Source organism: Macaca fascicularis, chromosome 18 (genome assembly GCF_037993035.2).
Source record: "Macaca fascicularis isolate 582-1 chromosome 18, T2T-MFA8v1.1".
Taxonomy (NCBI): domain Eukaryota; kingdom Metazoa; phylum Chordata; class Mammalia; order Primates; family Cercopithecidae; genus Macaca; species Macaca fascicularis.
Window position 1 is genome coordinate 57,908,347 of NC_088392.1, and position 18,739 is coordinate 57,927,085.

At 47.4% G+C, this 18,739-nt stretch overlaps 2 pseudogenes; both read right to left on the reverse strand.

Moving 5' to 3' along the window:
• Positions 1 to 545: 545 nt before the first annotated feature.
• LOC102123616 (epsin-2-like) lies at positions 546 to 4,330 on the reverse strand (annotated as a pseudogene).
• Positions 4,331 to 4,469: 139 nt separating this feature from the next.
• Positions 4,470 to 7,964, reverse strand: LOC102124008 (6-phosphogluconate dehydrogenase, decarboxylating pseudogene; annotated as a pseudogene).
• Between the last annotated feature and the right edge of the window lie 10,775 nt (positions 7,965 to 18,739).

The following is an 18,739-nucleotide window of genomic DNA, read 5'->3' on the forward strand; positions in this document are numbered from 1 at the left end:
AAAAAATACAATAGCTGCGGTGGTGGTGTGTGCCTGTATTCCCAGCTACTTGGAAGGCTGAGGTGGGAGGATTGTGTGAGCTCAGAATGTTGAGGCTGCAGTGAGCTGAGACTGTGCCACTGCACTCCAGCCTGAAAGACAGAGTGAGACCCTATCTCAAAAAAAAAAAAAAAAAAAGTAACAGTAGGGAGTCAAGCCATACTGTTTAAATTCTATGTCTGCCCCTTACTACATGGGATTTCTGAGGGAAGTCAATTAATTTTGTGCCTTTGTTTCCTCAGTTGTGAATAATAAGATCTACCTCTGAGAACTGTTGTGAAGTTTCAATGAATCAATACATGTAGAACACTTTGATATTGCGTGGCTTTAGGTAAACACTCTGTAAATGGTAGCTATCATTATTCAAGGATGTCTACTTGGAGTTCTAAGAATTAAGCAAAAGTCTTCTTTTTTTTTTGAGACAGAGTTTTTGCCTTGTTGCCCAGGCTGGAGTACAATGGTGCAATCTCCATTCACTGCAACCTCTGCTTCCTGGGTTAGGCAATTCTCCTGCCTCAGCCTCCCAAGTGGCTGGGATTATAGGTGCATGCCACCACACCCAGCCAATGTTTGTATTTTTAGTAGAAATGAGGTTTCACCACGTTGGCCAGGCTGGTCTCGTACTCCAGACCTCAGGTAATCCACCTGCCTTGGCCTCCCAAGGTGCTAGGATTACAGGTGTGAGCCACCACCCCCCACCAAGTTTTCTTAACTTACCACAGAGTTTGAAGAACAGGAGAAGAATATTAGAACCTTAGACCTTTTTAGAAAGTATGCTTCTTGCTGTTTTCAAAATTTTATTTATTTATTTATTTATTTATTATTTTTTTCAGTCAGTGGAAAGACATTTAATTTGAAATTAAAGAAACAAGATTATTGGCCGGGCGCGGTGGCTCAAGCCTGTAATCCCAGCACTTTGGGAGGCCGAGGCGGGTGGATCACGAGGTCAGGAGATCGAGACCATCCTGGCTAACATGATGAAACCCCGTCTCTACTAAAAATACAAAAAAAAAAAACTAGCCGGGCGTGGTGGCGGGCGCCTGTAGTCCCAGCTACTCGGAGGCTGAGGCGGGAGAATGGCGTGAACCCGGGAGGTGGAGCTTGCAGTGAGCCGATATCGTGCCACTGCACTCCAGCCTGGGCGACAGAGCGAGACTCCGTCTAAAAAAAAAAAAAAAAAAAAGAAACAAGATTATCAGCCAGGTGCGGTGGCTCACATCTGTAATCCCAGCACTTTGGGAGGCCGAGGCAGGCAGATCATGAGGTCAGGAGTTCGAGACCAGCCTAGCCAACATGGTGAAACTCCATCTCTACTAAAAATATGAAGAATAGCTGGGCATGGCGTCGGGCGCCCGTAATCCCAGCTGCTCAGGAGGCTGAGGCAGGAGAATCATTTGAATCTGTGAGGCGGAGTTTGCAGTGAGCCAAGATTGTGCCACTGCACTCCAGCTTAGGCAAAAGGGCGAGACTCTGTCTCAAAACAAAAAACAAACAAACAAACAAAGAACAAGATAACCAAGAAAGAGCATTTGTTTCCTCCTGTCTACCAGAGTCAACTCCCCATCGGATGTGCAGCAGGACAACCCTTGCTGCCAGACCCACTCTGAGGAGGAAGCAGACAAGACCTGCCTCTGCCCACCTTCTGCCCAGATGTACAGAATGAGACCCACAGAGCAGCAAAGGGCCTTACAGACCCCTGAACCACAGCAGCCAAGGGGCTAAAAGTCCCTTCATAACCAAAACTCAACCCAGACCAAGGACAATTTGCCTGGGCTGCCAAAGGCTCAGTACTGAGGACAGATTCAAGCTCTGTGGGGGCCACCGCTCCCTAAGCCCAGGGACACCCATCCCACCTGTCACCCATTGCTGCTGCTCTGGCAAAGGGTGAGAAGCACTTCCATTACTCACAGCCATGGTAGGAGCCTGGGGACCCCCAGCCTTGCCATACTCCTGCTCCAAGTGGCTGGTGGAGAGGTTGGGCTGGCTGGAGCCTCGCCCAAAGGTGATCTGGTTGCTGCCCATGCCAGTGGCAACCTGGGCCATGTGCTCTTTGGTTTTGAGAGCCTGGGCCCTCTCAGCCTTCAGCCATTCCTCATCTTTGAGGAGGGTCACCAGTTGCTTTGACTTCTCATGCACGTTGATGCCCTGGTCCTTGCCATCTTGGTCAATGTACTGGAAGTCCTTCAGGGTCTGGATGGTAAAGATGTTCTCACAGTACTCCTGGGCCACACACTCGGAGCTGTCTTGATGAGGTAGTCCAGCAGCAGCAGCTCCTTGTACACATGCTGCCAGTTCTTGCTATGGTCATTGAGCCGCTTCCACACCATGCTCATGATCTCCGAGAAGGCCACCATGTTGTAGGTCAGGTTCACAATCTTGGTCATCAGAGAGCTGGATGGGCCCCATGGGTCATTGGAGGTGGCTTCCCAAACTTTGCTTTCTGCCTCTGAGTAATTGTTCACAATGTTTTTCATCTGCTATCTGATAAAGTCATCATTCTTCTTCGTTACACATTTAAAGCCCTTCAAAGACAGAAACTTTCCTATCCTTGGTAAGTGCACACCCTGTGAAGGTTCACTTTCCATAATTGAGCTGGAGCAAGATCCTTGAATGGTCATTTCCTCCTTTGGAGCCTCAGATCCAAAAAGCTGGAAGCCATGACCAGGCTACAGTGAAGTCCATTTCTGTTACATGAGGCTCCGGCCAAGTTTGGTAACCTCCATCTGCCTCATCACCAGTGAATACCTAGTACTAGCACTGTGCCCGACACAGAAATGAACACTAAAATCCTTGGAATCTCCACAGTGATGTCTTTTTGCCTGTGAATGATTGACGGAGGGCTGGCAGCCCCTAGGCAGCTTCAGGATGAGGCTGGTCACCAGAAAGACCAAGGCAGGATCAGTCCCGGGAGGGGACTGAAGGTTAAGTTGATCACCAATGGCCAATCATTTAGTCGATCGTGTCTCCATAACGAAACCTCCATAAAAACACAAAAGGACAGGTTCAGGAAGCTTCTGGATGGCTGAACACATGAAAGTTCCTGGAGGGTGGCACCTAGGTATGGCATGGAAGCTCTGCATTTCTTCTCCCATACCTGGTCTATGTGTCTCTTCATTTGTATGCCTTGCAGTATCCTCTGCTCCTCCAGGCTGTTGTGGGTGTGCCACCAGCGCTGGGGAGGCGGAAGCTACCGGAGCCCGTGGAGCCATGGCCGCGCATCTGGCTCTGTTTTCAGAATTTTAAATCAATGGACAAAAGTAAATATAATATTTAGATATGTATCATCTTTTTTAAAAAAAATTGGAGAATTTAGATATATGTAGATTAAGGGAGTTGCCCAAGGAATGAATGAGGAAGACTGGCATAGGGATTCCGTCTTCTGATAGTCTGATAATCTCTACAGCATTGCTTACACATGTAAACCATAATCTTCAAGCAAAAGTAAATACCCAGAGCTTACTTTGGGTTACATATATCATTAATACTTTTGTGCCCTTTGGTGTCTTTATAAACATAGTTTTAAATGAAAAGTGATTGATATGGTTTGGATGTGTTCCAACCCAAATATCATCTTGAATTATGGTTTCCATAATCGCCACGTGTGTGGGCGGGACCAGGTGGAGATAAATGACTCATAGGGATGGTTTCCCTCATCCTGTTCTCCTGATAGGAAGTCAGTTCTCACGAGATCTGATGATTTTATAAGTGGCTTCCTCCTTCTCCTTTCTGCTGCCATGTAAAGAAGCACATGTTTGCTTCCCCTTCCACCATGATTTTAAGTTTCCTGAGACCTCCCCAGCCCTGTGGAACTGTGAGTCAATTAAACTTCTTTCCTTTATAGATTACTCAGTCTAAGGTACGTCTTTATTAACAGTGTGACGGCCGGGCGCGGTGGCTCAAGCCTGTAATCCCAGCACTTTGGGAGGCCGAGACGGGCGGATCACGAGGTCAGGAGATCGAGACCATCCTGGCTGACACGGTGAAACCCCGTCTCTACTAAAAAATACAAAAAAACTAGCCGGGTGAGGTGGCGGGCGCCTGTAGTCCCAGCTACTTGGGAGGCTGAGGCAGGAGAATGGCATGAACCCGGGAGGCGGAGCTTGCAGTGAGCCAAGATCACGCCACTGCACTCCAGCCTGGGCAGCAGAGCGAGACTCTGTCTCAAAAAAAAAACAAACAAAAAAAAACAGTGTGAGAACGGACTAATACAGTGAGTTAAAGTCCAAGGTGAATTTATCTAGTGAATTGAGTCATTTTACCTCTCATTTGCCTTTCTGTGCCAGCAACTTTAAGAGGATCCATACCCAGGCAGGGTAGAATAATTAAACTGGGAAAAGGAAACCATATAATTCAAGCCAAATGACCTGTTTTGGCCTGAACTATCCAAATAACTATAACTAAATTGGTTGTTCTTTGGTTGTTGTTGTTTCTTTGTTTTTTTTTGAGTCGAAGTCTCACTGTCACCCAGGCTGCAGTACAGTGGCGCCATCTCAGCTCACTGCAACCTCTGCCTCCTGGGTTCAAGCGATTCTCCTGCCTCAGCTTCCTAAGTAAGCTGGGATTATAGAATGTGCCACAATGCCTGGTTAATTTTTTTGTTTGTTTTTTTGAGACAGAGTTTAGCTCTTGTTGCCCAGGCTGGAGTGCAATGGCACAATCTCAGCTCACTGCAACCTCTGCCTCCTGGGTTCAAGCAATTCTCCTGCCTCAGCCTCCCAAGTAGCTGGGATTACAGGCATGTGCCACCACACCTGGCTAATTTTGTATTTTCAGTAGAGATGGGGTTTCTCCATGTTGGTCACGCTGGTCTCGAACTCCCGATCTTGTGTGATCCGCCCACCTTGGTCTCCTAAAAGTGCTGGGATTACACGTGTGAGCCACCACGCCCAGCCTTATTATTTTGAGATGGAGTCTCAATCTGTTGCCCAGCCTGGAGTGCAGTGGTGCAATCTCGGCTCACTTGCAACCTCCGCATCCCAGGTTCAAGCGATTCTCCTGCCTCAGCCTCCCGAGTAGCTGGGACTACAGGCACCCACCACCCGCCTGGCTAATTTTTGTATTTTTAGTAGACACGGGGTTTCACCATATTGGCCAGGCTGGTCTCAAACTCCTGACCTTCTGATCTGCCCATCTTGGCCTGCCAAAGTGCTGGGATTACTGGCGTGAGCCACCATGTCCAGCCTAATATGTGTATTTTTCCCATCCAAGTACTAACCAGGCCCGACCCTGCTTAGCTTCCGAGATCGGACGAGATCAGGCGCGTTCAGGGTGGTATGGCCATAGACAATATGTGTATTTTTTAGCAGAGACAGGGTTTCACCATGTTGGCCAGGCTGGTCTCAAACTCCTGACCTCAAGTGATCTGCCCACCTTGGCCTCCCACAGTGCTGGGATTACAGGCGTGAGCCACCACACCTGGCCTTTTTCATTTTATTTTTAAGTTTACTTATTTTTGAAACTAGAGGATCAGCAATAAAAGTGGATAAAGAAAGAACTAAATTATCCAAACTACCTCAATTGTCTACCCAGGGACGGTCAGTGTTGATCTTTATTTTTTTATCAGTCTGATGTAGCTTTTATTGAGTAAAGGAAAAAGGGAATTCAGCCACATGAGACAGAGGTTCCAACTGATCAGAGCGCACAAACACCCTTCCTGTCTGTGTGATGGCAACCCCACCAGCACATGGGGCACAAGGAAGCCACTGCTGCAAGGAGGTGGTTCCCACTCCCACACACAGGAACAGCTCCTGGTCAGTCCCAAGAGGCAAGGACAGAGGGCACGGTGGCTCTCACAGAGTTACTTTACAAATAAACTGTGTGCCTTCCTCAGGAGTCTCTTACAACACTTTTAAAAAAGATCTGGGCCGGGCGTGGTGGCTCACACCTGTAATCCCAGCACTTTGGGAGGCCGAGGCGGGTGGATCACCTGAGGTCAGGAGTTCAAGACCAGCCTGGCCAACATGGCGAAACCCCATCTCTACTAAAAATACAAACATTAGTGGAGTGCAGTGGCATGTGCCTGTAGTCCTAGCTACTCGGGAGGCTGAGGCAGGAGAATCGCTTGAACCTGGGAGGCAGAGGTTGCAGTGAGCCAAGATCGCGCCACTGCACTCCAGCCTGGGTGACAGAGCGAGACTCCGTCTCAAAAAAAAAAAAAGATCTGAACAGAAAATAGGGCAAAGGGCCAGCTGGCAGTGCCATGAGGCACATGGAATGTCCTGGTCTGTGGAATCGTGGAGGGTGACAGCAGCAGCATCATCAGGTATTGTATGACGAGGATGACACATTGCCACCGTGGCCTGTCCAGTTGGTGTGGATAAACTGCCCTGGTTTGGCCAAGAGTTCACAGGTGTGAGCCCCGAAGTAATCCCGCTGAGCCTGGATGAGGTTGGCTGGAAGCATCTCGTGTCTGTACTTGTCATAGAAGAAGAGGACAGTGGTAAAACAGGGCATGGGAATGCCAGCCTGGACCCCAGTGCTGACTGCCTGCCACCAGAAGCCCTGGCAGTTTTCAACAGCTGACTTAAAGCTGTCAGTAGGAGGTTCTGAAGTTCTGGGTTTTGATCAAACGCACCCTTTATCTTTCCTAGGAATACACTTTTGATGTTGTAGCCCCCTCTCCACATCAGGGCAATGCCACCATAATTGAGGGTTCAGCCAAAGTAGGTAGTGCTGCCTTAGCAACATAAAGCCTTGAGCATAAGAGATGATCTTGGAAGTGTAGAGGGCCTTCCAAATGTCCTCCAGGAATGATTTCTTATCACCATCAAACTGGAACTTTTGGGGACCCTTCAGCTTTTTGCTAGCTTGAATTCTCTCATTCTTCAGAGATGACAGGCACTGAGCAAAGACAGCTTCTCCAATGAGGGTGACGGGTACACCGTACTCCAGGGCGGAGATGGTGGTCCACTTCCCCATGCCCTTCTGCCCCGCACTGTCCCTGATCTTTGGCAGCAAGCGTTTGCCATCAGCATCTTGGAACTTGAGAATATTGGCTGTGATTTCAATCAGGAATGAGTCTAGCTCTGTCTTATTCCAATCCTCAAAGGCCTGGGCCATCGTGTCCCACGCCATGCCCAGCACGTCTTTCATCAGGTGGTATGCCTCACAGATCAGCAGCACGTCCCCGTACTCTATCCCGTTGTGCACCATCTTCACGAAGTGGCCTGCTGCCTCATTTCCCACCCAGTCACAGCAGGGCTCTCCAGTTCCTACTTTTGCAGCAATGCCTTGGCAGATGGTCTTGATGTGGGGCCACGCTTCTTCGTTCCCTCCTGGCATGAGCGATGGGCCATACCGGGCCCCTTTCTCTCCACCACTGACTCCGCTCCCCACAAATAAAATTCCCTTGGCCTTGAGGTCTTGGCACCGTCTTGTGGTGTCCCTATATTCAGAATCTCCTCCATCAATGATGATGTCACCAGTGTCCAACAATGGTACCAGTTTTTTGATGAAATCATCCCCAGCTTGCCCGGCCTTCACCAGGAGGATGATCTGCCAGGGCTTCTTCAGCTTGGAGACCATCTCTTTCAGGGACTGGGCACCCACCACTTTGGTTCCCTTTGCTTCACTGGCCAAGAAATCATCCACTTTGGAGACAGTCGTATTAAAAGCACAGACCACAAAACTGTGGTCATTCATGTTCAGAATTAAGTTCTGGTCCATGACTGCCAATCAGATCAGCATGATGTCAGCTTGGGCCGTGGTGGTGGACAGAGCAGAACCGAAGAGCGGCGAGGCACGGAGGACGAGTCTGATCTTTAAAATTGATAATAGGAAGTGCTGTGAAGTCATTTTACCCAAAAAGAAGAACCCTAGGCCGAGTGTGGTGACTCATGCCTGTAATTCCAGCACGATGGGAGGCTAAGGTGGGAGGAGTGCTTGAGCCTAGAGGTTTGAGACCAGGCCACACAACATAAGGAGACCCTGTCTCTCCAAAAAAAAAGGAAGGAAGGAAAGAAGGGAGGAAGGGAGGAAGGGAGGAAGGGAGGGAGGGAGGAAGGGAGGGAGGGAGGGAGGAAAAACGGAAAAACTAAGGTGGGAGGATCACTTGAGCCTGGGAGGTTTAAGCGCAATAAGCTGTGATTGTGCCACTGCACTCCAGGCTGGGTGATAGAGCGAGACCCTGTTTCAGAAAAAAAAAAAAAAAAGAGCCGGGTGCAGTGGCTCACGCCTGTAATCCCAGCACTTTGGGAGGGCAAGGTGGGCGGATCACGAGGTCAGGAGATCAAGACCATCCTGGCTAACACAGTGAAACCCTGTCTCTACTAAAAATACAAAAAATTAGCCGGGCATGGTGGTGGGTGCCTGTAGTCCCAGCTACTCGGGAGGCTGAGGCAGGAGAATGGCATGAACCTGGGAGATTGAGCTTGCAGTGGGCCAAGATCACGCCACTGCACTCCAGCCTGGGCGACAGAGTGAGACTCCCTCTCCAAAAAAAAAAAAAAAAAAAAAAAGACCCCTAGCTCCTGTCATTTCATGTGATAGCATAACTTCTATCTAAATTTAGCTTTTTGTTTTAAGAGTATTGACATTATGAAAAATATAGAGGCCAGGCACGGAGGCTCATGCTTGTAGTCCTAGCACTTTGGGAGGCCAAGGTGGGTCAATGACTTGAGCCCAGGGGTTCAAGACCAGCCTGGGCAACATGATGACACCTCGTCTCTACAGAAAATACAAAAATTAGCCAGGCGTGGCAGTGTGTGCCTGTGGTCCCAGCTACTCGGCGGGCTAAGGCAGTAGAATAGATTGAGCCCGAGAGGTGGAGGTTGTAGTTAGCTGAGATCGGGCCGTTGCCCTCCAGCCTGGGTGACAAGAGTGAAACCCTGTCTGAAAACAAACAAAACAAAACCCTGTCTCAAAAAAGAAAAAAATATTTCTGTGAAGAAAACTCCAGTTTCAGTGCTGAAAATTTTTTTTTTTTTTTTTTTTGAGACGGAGTCTTGCTCTGTCACCCAGGCTGGAGTGTAGTGGCCGGATCTCAGCTCACTGCAAGCTCCGCCTCCCGGGTTCCCGCCATTCTCCTGCCTCAGCCTCCCGAGTAGCTGGGACTATAGGCGCCCACCACCTCGCCCGGCTAGTTTTTTGTATTTTACGGGGTTTCACCGTGTTAGCCAGGATAGTCTCGATCTCCTGACCTCGTGATCCGCCCGTCTCGGCCTCCCAAAGTGCTGGGATTACAGGCTTGAGCCACCGCGCCCGGCCTGAAAATTTTTTAATATTCAGGAAAGAAATAACATCAATCATATATAAACTCTTTCAGAAATAGAGGAGAAAAGAACAACTCCTCATTTTTAGAGATGGGGTCTCCCTCTGTTGCCCAGACTGGTCTCAAACTCCTAAGCTCAAGTGACCCTCCTGTCTTGGCCTCCCAAAGTGCTGGGATTACAAGAGTGAGCCACTGAGCTCAACCCCAATTTGTCCCTCCCTCCCTCCCTCCCTCCCTCCCTCCCTCCCTCCCTTCCTTCCTTCCTTCCTTCCTTCCTTCCTTCCTTCCTTCCTTCCTTCTTTCCTTCCTTCCTTCTTTCCCTCCCTCCCTCCCTCTTTTCTTTTCTTTTCTTTTTTCTTTTCGAGACTGAGTTTTGCACTTGTTGCCCAGGCTGGAGTGCAATGGCGCAATCTAGGCTCACCACAACCTCTGCCTGCCACGTTCAAATGATTCTCCTGCCTCGGCCTCCCAAGTAGCTGGGATTACAGGCACCCACCATCACGCCTGGCTAAATTTTTTTTTTTTTTTTTGTATTTTTAGTAGAAACGGGGTTTCACCATGTTGGCCAGGCTGATCTTGAACTCCTGACCTCAGGTGATCCACCTGCCTCGGCCTTCCAAAGTGCTGGGATTACAGGCATGAGCCACCGCACCCAGCTGTTTTTTGTTTTCTTGAAACAGAATCTCACTCACTTGCCCAAGGTAGTGTGAACACAGCTCACTGGAGCCTTGACCTCCTGGGCTCAAGTCATCATCCTGCCTCAACCTCCTGAGAAGCTGGGACCACAGACGTGCACTACCAGGCCTGGCTAATTTTTAAACATTTTTTGTAGAGACTAGGTCTTGCCATGTTGCCCAGGCTGGTCTAAAACTCCTGGGCTCAAGCAATCCTCTCGCCTCGGTCTTCCAAAGGGCTAGGATTATACACGTGAGCCACTGCACCTGGCTACTCAATTTGTTTTATGTGGCCTTAATAACCACAAACTAGACAAATATATTACAAAATTAAATAAATAAAATAATATACTAATATCCCTCATACTCAAAGATTGTTTACAAAATATTAGTAAATTTAATGCAACAACATATTAAAAGGATTATATATGTAAATATATATATACACACACATATATATACACACACACATATATATGTGAAACCACCCCCACAGGATTGACAAGAATTGCATGTAGGGTTCTGGACAGATATGTAGTTATAACTAAGTATTAATCAGGCTATACTTTGGCCCACTTCCTTGTTGCTAAAATTTAGGTAGCACCAGGTACTGACAATTTGTATTCCCATTGTTCTTATAGATAGGATTTCTGAAGTTAGGGTTGTAAGGCTGTTTAAGAATTGATTTGCTTTAACCTGAGGAAGGAAATTTAAAGAAAAAAAGAAAGAAAAATAAATAAATAAAAGAATTGATTTGCATCCCCTTTGTTCCTACCGACAGCTTTTCTGACATTGGAATCATAAGACTTGTTTAAGAATCACTTGTAGGCTGGACACAGTGGCTCACGCCTGTAATTCCAGCACTTTGGGAAGCTGAGGCAGGCGGATCACGAGGTCAAGATATCAAGACCACCCTGATCAACATGGTGAAACCCCATCTCTACTAAATACAAAAATTTAGCAAGGCGTGGTGGCACATGCCTGTAATCCCAGCTACTTGGGAGGCTGAGGCAGGAGAATCGCTTGAACCTGGGAGGCAGAGGTTGTAATGAGCCGAGATTGTGCCATTGAACTCCAGTATGGGCAACAAGAGTGAAACTCCATCTCGAAAAAAAAAAACAGAAGGCCGGGCGCGGTGGCTCAAGCCTGTAATCCCAGCACTTTGGGAGGCCGAGACGGGCGGATCACAAGGTCAGGAGATCGAGACCATCCTGGCTAACATGGTGAAACCCCGTCTCTACTAAAAATACAAAAAAACTAGCCGGGCGAGGTGGCGGGCGCCTGTAGTCCCAGCTACTCGGGAGGCTGAGGCAGGAGAATGGCGTAAACCCGGGAGGCGGAGCTTGCAGTGAGCTGAGATCCGGCCACTGCACTCCAGCCTGGGCGACAGAGCGAGACTCCGTCTCAAAAAAAAAAAAAAAAAAAAAAACAGAAACAAAAAAAACAGTCACTTGCTGAACACAGTGGCTCAGGCCTGTTATTCCAGCACTTTGGGAGGCCAAGGCGGGTGGATCACCAGAGGTCAGGAGTTCGAGACCAGCCTGACCAACATGACGAAACCCCCTCTCTACTAAGAATACAAAATTAGCCAGGCATGGTGGCAGGCGCCTATAATCCTGGCTAATTGGGAGGCTGAGGTTTCAGTGAGTCTAGATGGCGCCATTGCACTACAGCCTGGGCAACAAGAGCAAAAACTCCATCTCAAAAAAAAAAAAAAAAAAGAATCACTTAACACCGTGAGCGATGGCTCACTCCCATAAGCCCAGCATTTTGGAAGGCCCAGGTGGGCGGATCACCTGAAGTCAGATCTTGGAGACCAGCCTAGCCAACATGGTGAAATCCTGGTCTCTACTAAAAATACAAAAATTAGCCAGGAGTGATGGCAGACGCCTGTAATCACAGCTTCTCGGCAGGCTGAGGCACCAGAATCCCTTGAACCGGAAGGTGAAGGTTGCAGTGGGCCGAGATTGCGCCACTGCACTCCAGCCTGAGTGACAGAGTCAAACTCTGTCTACAAAAAAAAAAAAATATATATATATATATAAAACTTAAGATGTTTTTCACAGCCTGACTTCCAGCAACTAGTTTGAAAACTCCCACAGATAAATGTGATCAGCATGAGAATACGTCTTCATTTCCTTGTCCCTTGTCTTCATCCTGCATTCTTTTTTCTATTGATTAGTTTTTATTTTTGTGGATACATAAGTGTATATATTTATGGGGTACATGAGATGTTTTGATACAGACATGCAATGTGAAATAAGCACATCATGAAGAATGGGGTATCCATTCCCTCCAACAAGCCAATTATACTATTTTATTTATTTATTTAGAGACGAAGTCTCACTCTGTCACCCAGGCTGCAGTGAATTGGCACTATCTCGACTCACTGCAACCTCAGCCTCGCCGGTTCAAGCAATTCTCCTGCCTCAAGCTCCCGAGGCTATACTCTTTAGTTTAAAATGTACGGTTATTGGCCGGTGCGGTGGCTCATGCCTGTAATCCCAGCACTTCAGGAGGCAGAGGCGGGCAGATCACCTGAGGTCAGGAGTTTGAGACCAGCCTGCCCAACATGGAGAAACCTGTCTCTAATAAAAATACAAAAAGTTAGCCGGGGCCGGGCGCGGTGGCTCAAGCCTGTAATCCCAGCACTCTGGGAGGCCGAGGCGGGCGGATCACGAGGTCAGGAGATCGAGACCATCCTGGCTAACACAGTGAAACCCCGTCTCTACTAAAAAAAATACAAAAAACTAGCCGGGCGAGGTGGCGGGCGCCTGTAGTCCCAGCTATTCGGGAGGCTGAGGCAGGAGAATGGCGTAAACCCGGGAGGCGGAGCTTGTAGTGAGCTGAGATCCGGCCACTGCACTCCAGTCTGGGCGACAGAGCGAGACTCCGTCTCAAAAAAAAAAAAAAAAAAAAAAGTTAGCCGGGCCGGGCACAGTGGCTCACGCCTGTAATCCCAGCACTTTGGGAGGCTGAGGTGGACAGATCACCTGAGGTCAGGAGTTTGAGACCATCCCGACCAACATGGAGAAACCCCATCTCTACTAAAAATACAAAATTAGCTGGGCATAGTGGTACATGCTTGTAATCCCAGCTACTCAGGAGGCTGAGACAGGAGAATTGCTTGAACCAAGGAGGTGGAGGTTTCGGTGGGCAGAGATCGCGCCATTGCACTACAGCCTGGGCAACAAGAGCGAAACTCCATCTCAGAAAAAAAAAGCAGTGGGAATAATATCTGGTTGGTGTTGACCTCTAGGAAGAAGATACTTTTTTTTTTTTTTTTTTTAAAGAAAAGAATGACAGACTCAGAGCTTCACATGTAAATGAATATAAGAAATCTAGTCCCAACTTTCTAAGCTTAAAGATAAATAATGCTAGACTCAGGCCAGGCACAGTGGCTCACGCCTGTAATCCTAGCACTTTGGGTGGCTGAGGCAGGCAGATTGCCTGAGCTCAGGAGTTCGAGACCAGCCTGGCCAACATGGTGAAACCTGTCTCTACTAAAAAGACAAAAATTAACTGGGGGGCGGGGGCATGCGCCTATAATCCCAGCTATTGGGGAGGCTGAGGCAGGAGAATTGCTTGAACCCAGGAGGTGGAGGTTGCAGTGAGCCAAGATCGTGCCATTGTACTCCAGCCTGGGCAACAAGAGCAAAACTCCATCTGAAAAAAAAAAAAAAAAATTATATTAAACTATATACTGGCATAGCATATACTTGATGCGATTCTTCCATTTGAGGAGAGAAAGAAACAGTCTCATCTTCAGTACTGGGAAAAGAGGTCCTTAATTGCTTGTATTATTGTTATTAATTTGTCCAGCAAGCTTCCTCTCTTTTAGTGACAGGCCCTGTCCTCTTGGCCTTGAAGGCTGGCACATGACCAAACCTGGCTAATCACAGCTTCTCACTTTTACTGGACATGATAAATTGTCCAAAGAGCATGTGATGCAAGCAGGGCCCAATGCCAGATGATTCAGAGAAACAGACAAGTAATGTGATATCCTAGACCCCAAGGAAATACCTCTTGCTGGGTACCTCATTCCTAATGAAGTGTGGTGACGATCCCTAACTATTACCCCACATTCATTCTTCTCCTTTTCCTTTAGCAACAGAATCCTTGGGCCTGTTTTCCAGCCTATTTTTGAGATAGGTGTGTCCATGAGACTCACTGAGGCCAGTGGGATTGACTGAAGTTATTGAATGGCATTTCTATGATTTGACTTTTTAAAATTAAAAAAAATTTTTTTTTGAGACAGAGTCTGGCTCTGTCACCCAGGCTGGAGTGCAGTAGCACAATCTCGGTTCATTGCAACCTCCGCCTCCTGGGTTCAAGCAATTCTCCTTCCTCAGCCTCCCGGGTAGCTGGGACTACAGGTGCCCGCCACCAAGCCCGGCTAATTTTGTTGTATCTTTTAGTAGAGACGAGGTTTCACCCTGTTGCCCAGGCTGGTTCTGAACTCCTGAGCTCAGGCAATCTGCCCGCCTCGGCCACCCAAAGTGTTAGGATTACAAGTGTGAGCTACCGCGCCTGGCTGTGATTTGACTTTAAACCATTAGGCATGTACTTTTTCATTCTCTTTTCCCTATTCCTGCAGGCCAGAAAGCAGACGGGGCAGTGACTCAGCTTTAATCCTGTAGAAGAGAATAACATCTTAGAAGATGGTAGACCAATAAGCTAGAAAGAAGATCTGTTCCTTATTGATTTTTGTCTCCAACTACTCTAGAAAATCCTTTATGATCATTCCCAAGTCATTACAGTTTTGCAAACAAGAAGTAGGTGCAGAAATAAAGAGAATATTCTACCTCTGTCTTTCCCATCTCTCTTAGGAATGGCCTTGGAGGATATTGACTAAGGGATATCCTCCTAGCAAGCAGGACTGGAGGTAGATGAGTTTGACCACAAGATTCATTCCACTGACTGGAGAATGAATTTTTGCTGTCCTTGTCCAGTGGCCATTGTAAATTGTCTTTCCTTTAAAATATGGTATTAAGATTGTCCTGTATTCTTCCACTGTTGACTGGGGTTGTTTTAATTTATTTTATTTTATTTTTAAGGTCTGGACTGAGATGAAATGGGGTTGTTTTTATTTAAAATTTAGTCATTTGAAATAGGACCGTGAAGACCTGACCAAGAAGAGTACACATCCTCAAGACATCCCTCACTTTGGAACTGGGTATGGTGACTGGATGTGATTTTTTTTTTTTTTTTGAGACAGTCTCACTCTGTCACCCAGGCTGGAGTGCAATGGCGCGATCTCAGCTCACTGCAACCTCTGCCTTCCGGGTTCAAGTGATTCTCCTGCCTCAGCCTCCTAAGTAGCTGGGATTAATGTCCAGCTAACTTTTGTATTTTTAGTAGAGACGGGGTTTCACCATGTTGGTCAGGCTGGTCTTCAACTCCTGACCTCATGATCCACCTGCCTCGGCTTCCCAAAGTGCTGGGATTACAGTCATGAGCCACCGAGCCCGGCCTAATTTTTGTATTTTTAGGCAGACGGCGGTTTCATCATGTCAGTCAGTCTGGTCTTGAATTCCTGACATTGTGATCTGCCCACCTCTGCCTCCCCAAATGCTGGGATTACAGGCATGAGCCACCGAGCCCGGGCTAATTTTTGTATTTTTAGTAGAGATGGGGTTTTACCATGCTGGTCAGTCTGGTCTCAAACTCCTGACCCCGTGATCTGCCTGCCTTGGCCTCCCTAAGTGCTGGGATTACAGACGTGAGCCACTGTGCCTGGCTGGATGTGATTTTTTGCTTGTTTTCCTTTGGATGCAGGATAAGCCTATTTTCAGTTTTTTTTTTTTTTTTGAGACGGAGTCTGGCTCTGTCGCCCAGGCTGGGGTGCAGTGGCCAGATCTCAGCTCACTGCAAGCTCTGCCTCCTGGGTTTATGCCATTCTCCTGCCTCAGCCTCCCGAGTAGCTGGAACTACAAGCGCCCGCCACCTCGCCTGGCTAGTTTTTTGTATTTTTTTAGTAGAGATGGGGTTTCACCGTGTTAGCCAGGATGGTCTCGATCTCCTGACCTCGTGATCCGCCCATCTCGGCCTCCCAAAGTGCTGGGATTACAGGCTTGAGCCACCGCGCCCGGCCCTATTTTCAGTTTTAAAGGGGATAATTACTATTTAGCAGCATTCTTAGAATCACATATATGGGAAGAAGGGTGTGTGGGTATGCTGAGAAGCCAGTGGGTAGTTTGTGGTATATGATGGGTATTGCTTTTGTTTAGCCAGTAAACTTTCCCATTCCCATTTTACTCATCATAGTTTCTATGTCCCTGCCTACAGGAATGAAAATATGATCTATGCCTGGCCAGTAATATCACCCATTTACCTGGAAATCGATTGGTTCAGGGTGTCAACAAAAAGAGTCAAACCGTGTAAGATATTTGAAGAGATTTATTCTGAGCCAAACACGAGTGACCATGGCCCGTGACACAGCCCTCAGGAAGTCCTGAGAACATGTGCCCAAGGTGGTCAGATGCAGCTTGGTTTTATACATTTTAGACAGGCATGAGACATCAATCAAATACATTTAAGAAATATATTGGTTTGGTCCTGAAAGGCAGAACAACTCAAAGCAGGGGGGCTTCCAGGCTATGTGAATTTAAACATTTTCTGGTTGACAATTGGTTGAGTTTGTCTAAAGACCTGGGATAGCTAGAAAGGGAATGTTTAAGTTAAGATAAAGACTGTGGGGACCAAAGTTCTTTTGAAGTCTTATAGTGGGTGCCATTAGAGACAATAGGTGACAAATGTTTCCTATTCAGATTTTAGTTAATCTCTTTAGGATTGGGAGGGTCTGGAAGAAAAAGATCTATGTTAACAGAGATTATCCCCACCCCCCTACCCCGCCCCAGACGGTCTCCTCTGTCACCAGGCTGGAGTTCAGTGGCGGGATATTGGCTCACTGTAACCTCTGCCTCTTGGGTTCAAGTGATTCTCCCACCTCAGCCTCCCCAGTAGCTGGAACTACAGGCGTGCGCCACCATATCCAGCTAATTTTTGTATTTTTAGTAGAGACGGGGTTTCACCATTTTGGCCAGGAGTTAATAGAGATTCTTGGCCGGGCGCGGTGGCTAAAGCCTGTAATCCCAGCACTTCGGAGGCCGAGACGGGCGGATCACGAGGTCAGGAGATCGAGACCATCCTGGCTAACACGGTGAAACTCCATCTCTACTAAAAAATACAAAAAACTAGCCGGGCGAAGTGGCGGGCGCCTGTAGTCCCAGCTACTCGGGAGGCTGAGGCAGGAGAATGGCGTGAACCCGGGAGGCGGAGCTTGCAGTGAGCTGAGATCCGGCCACCGCACTCCAGCCTGGGCGACAGAGCCAGACTCAGTCTCAAAAAAAAAAAAAAAAAAAAATAGAGATTCTTTACAGATGCAAGTTTTCCCCACAAAGAACAGCTTTGCAGGGCCATTTCAAAGTATGGCAAAGAAACATGTTTTGGGGTAAAATATTTTGATTTTCTTCTTTGTCTCGTAACGCTATGTCAGAGTCAGGTTGGAAAGTAAATTATGATATATAGGGTTAAATAAAACCCATCTGATGATAATTTAGGATTTGTAGGGCATGACTCCCAGACTCCTTAGGAATTTGGGCAAGATAAAATCAGAGTTTAGTCCTCAAGAAAGGCTTGTGATACACGCAGGGAAAATCAGAGGCCTTCCCTGGGATTGATATATTGATCCTTTCCAGGACCCCTGGAGGTTCACTGAAAATCACTGACATGAGGCAGGTTGATTAATAGGAGAAAAGGCATACACGTCTATTATTTATTTATTCATTTGAGACAAGGTCTTTCTCTGTTGCCCAGACTGGAGTGAAGTGGCATGAATACAGCTCACTGCAACCTCAACCTCCTGGGTTCAAGCGATTCTGCCACCTCAGCCTCCCAAGTAGCTGGGACTATAGGTGTGCACCACCACACTCAGCTAATTTTTTTTTTTTTTGGTAGAGACAGCATCTTGCTATGTTGTCCAGGCTGGTCTTGGACTCCTGGGCTCATGTGAAGCCCTTGCCTCTGTTTCACGTGTCTGTGTGAAGAGATCACCAAACAGGCTTTGTGTGAGCACCATGGCTGTTTATTTCACCTGGGTGCAGGCGGGCTGAGTCCGAAAAGAGAGTCAGCAAAGGTGGTGGGATTATCATGAGTTCTTATAGGTTTTGGGATAGGCGGTAGAGTTCAGAGCAATGTTTTGGGGGCAGGGGTGGATCTCACAAAGTACATTCCCAAGGGTGGGGAGAATTACAAAGAAACTTATTAAGGGTGGGGGAGATGATAAAGAACATTGATCAGTTAGGGTGGGGTAGAAACAAATCACAATGGTGGAATGTCATCAGTTAAGCTATTTTCACTTCTGTGGATCTTCAGTTGCTTCAGGCCATCTGGATGTATACGTGCAGGTTACTGGGGACATGATGGCTTAGCTTGGGCTCAGAGGCCTGACATTCCTGTCTTCTTATATTAATAAGAAAAATAAAACAAAATAGTGGTCAAGTGTAGGGGTGGTGAAAAGTTTTGGGGGTGGTATGGAGAGATAATGGGCGATGTTTCTCAGGGCTGCTTCGAGCGGGATTAGGGGCGGCATGGGAACCTACAGTGGGAGAGATTCAACTGAAGAAAGATTTTGGGGTAAGGGGTGATACTGTGGGGTTGTTAGAAGGAGCATTTGTCATATAGAATTATTGGTGATGGCCTGGATGCGGTTTTGTATGAATTGAGAAACTAAACGAAAGACACAAGGTCTGAATAAGAGGAGAATAACAGGTATTATAGGACTAAGAATTGGGAGTACCCAGGACATCCAATTACA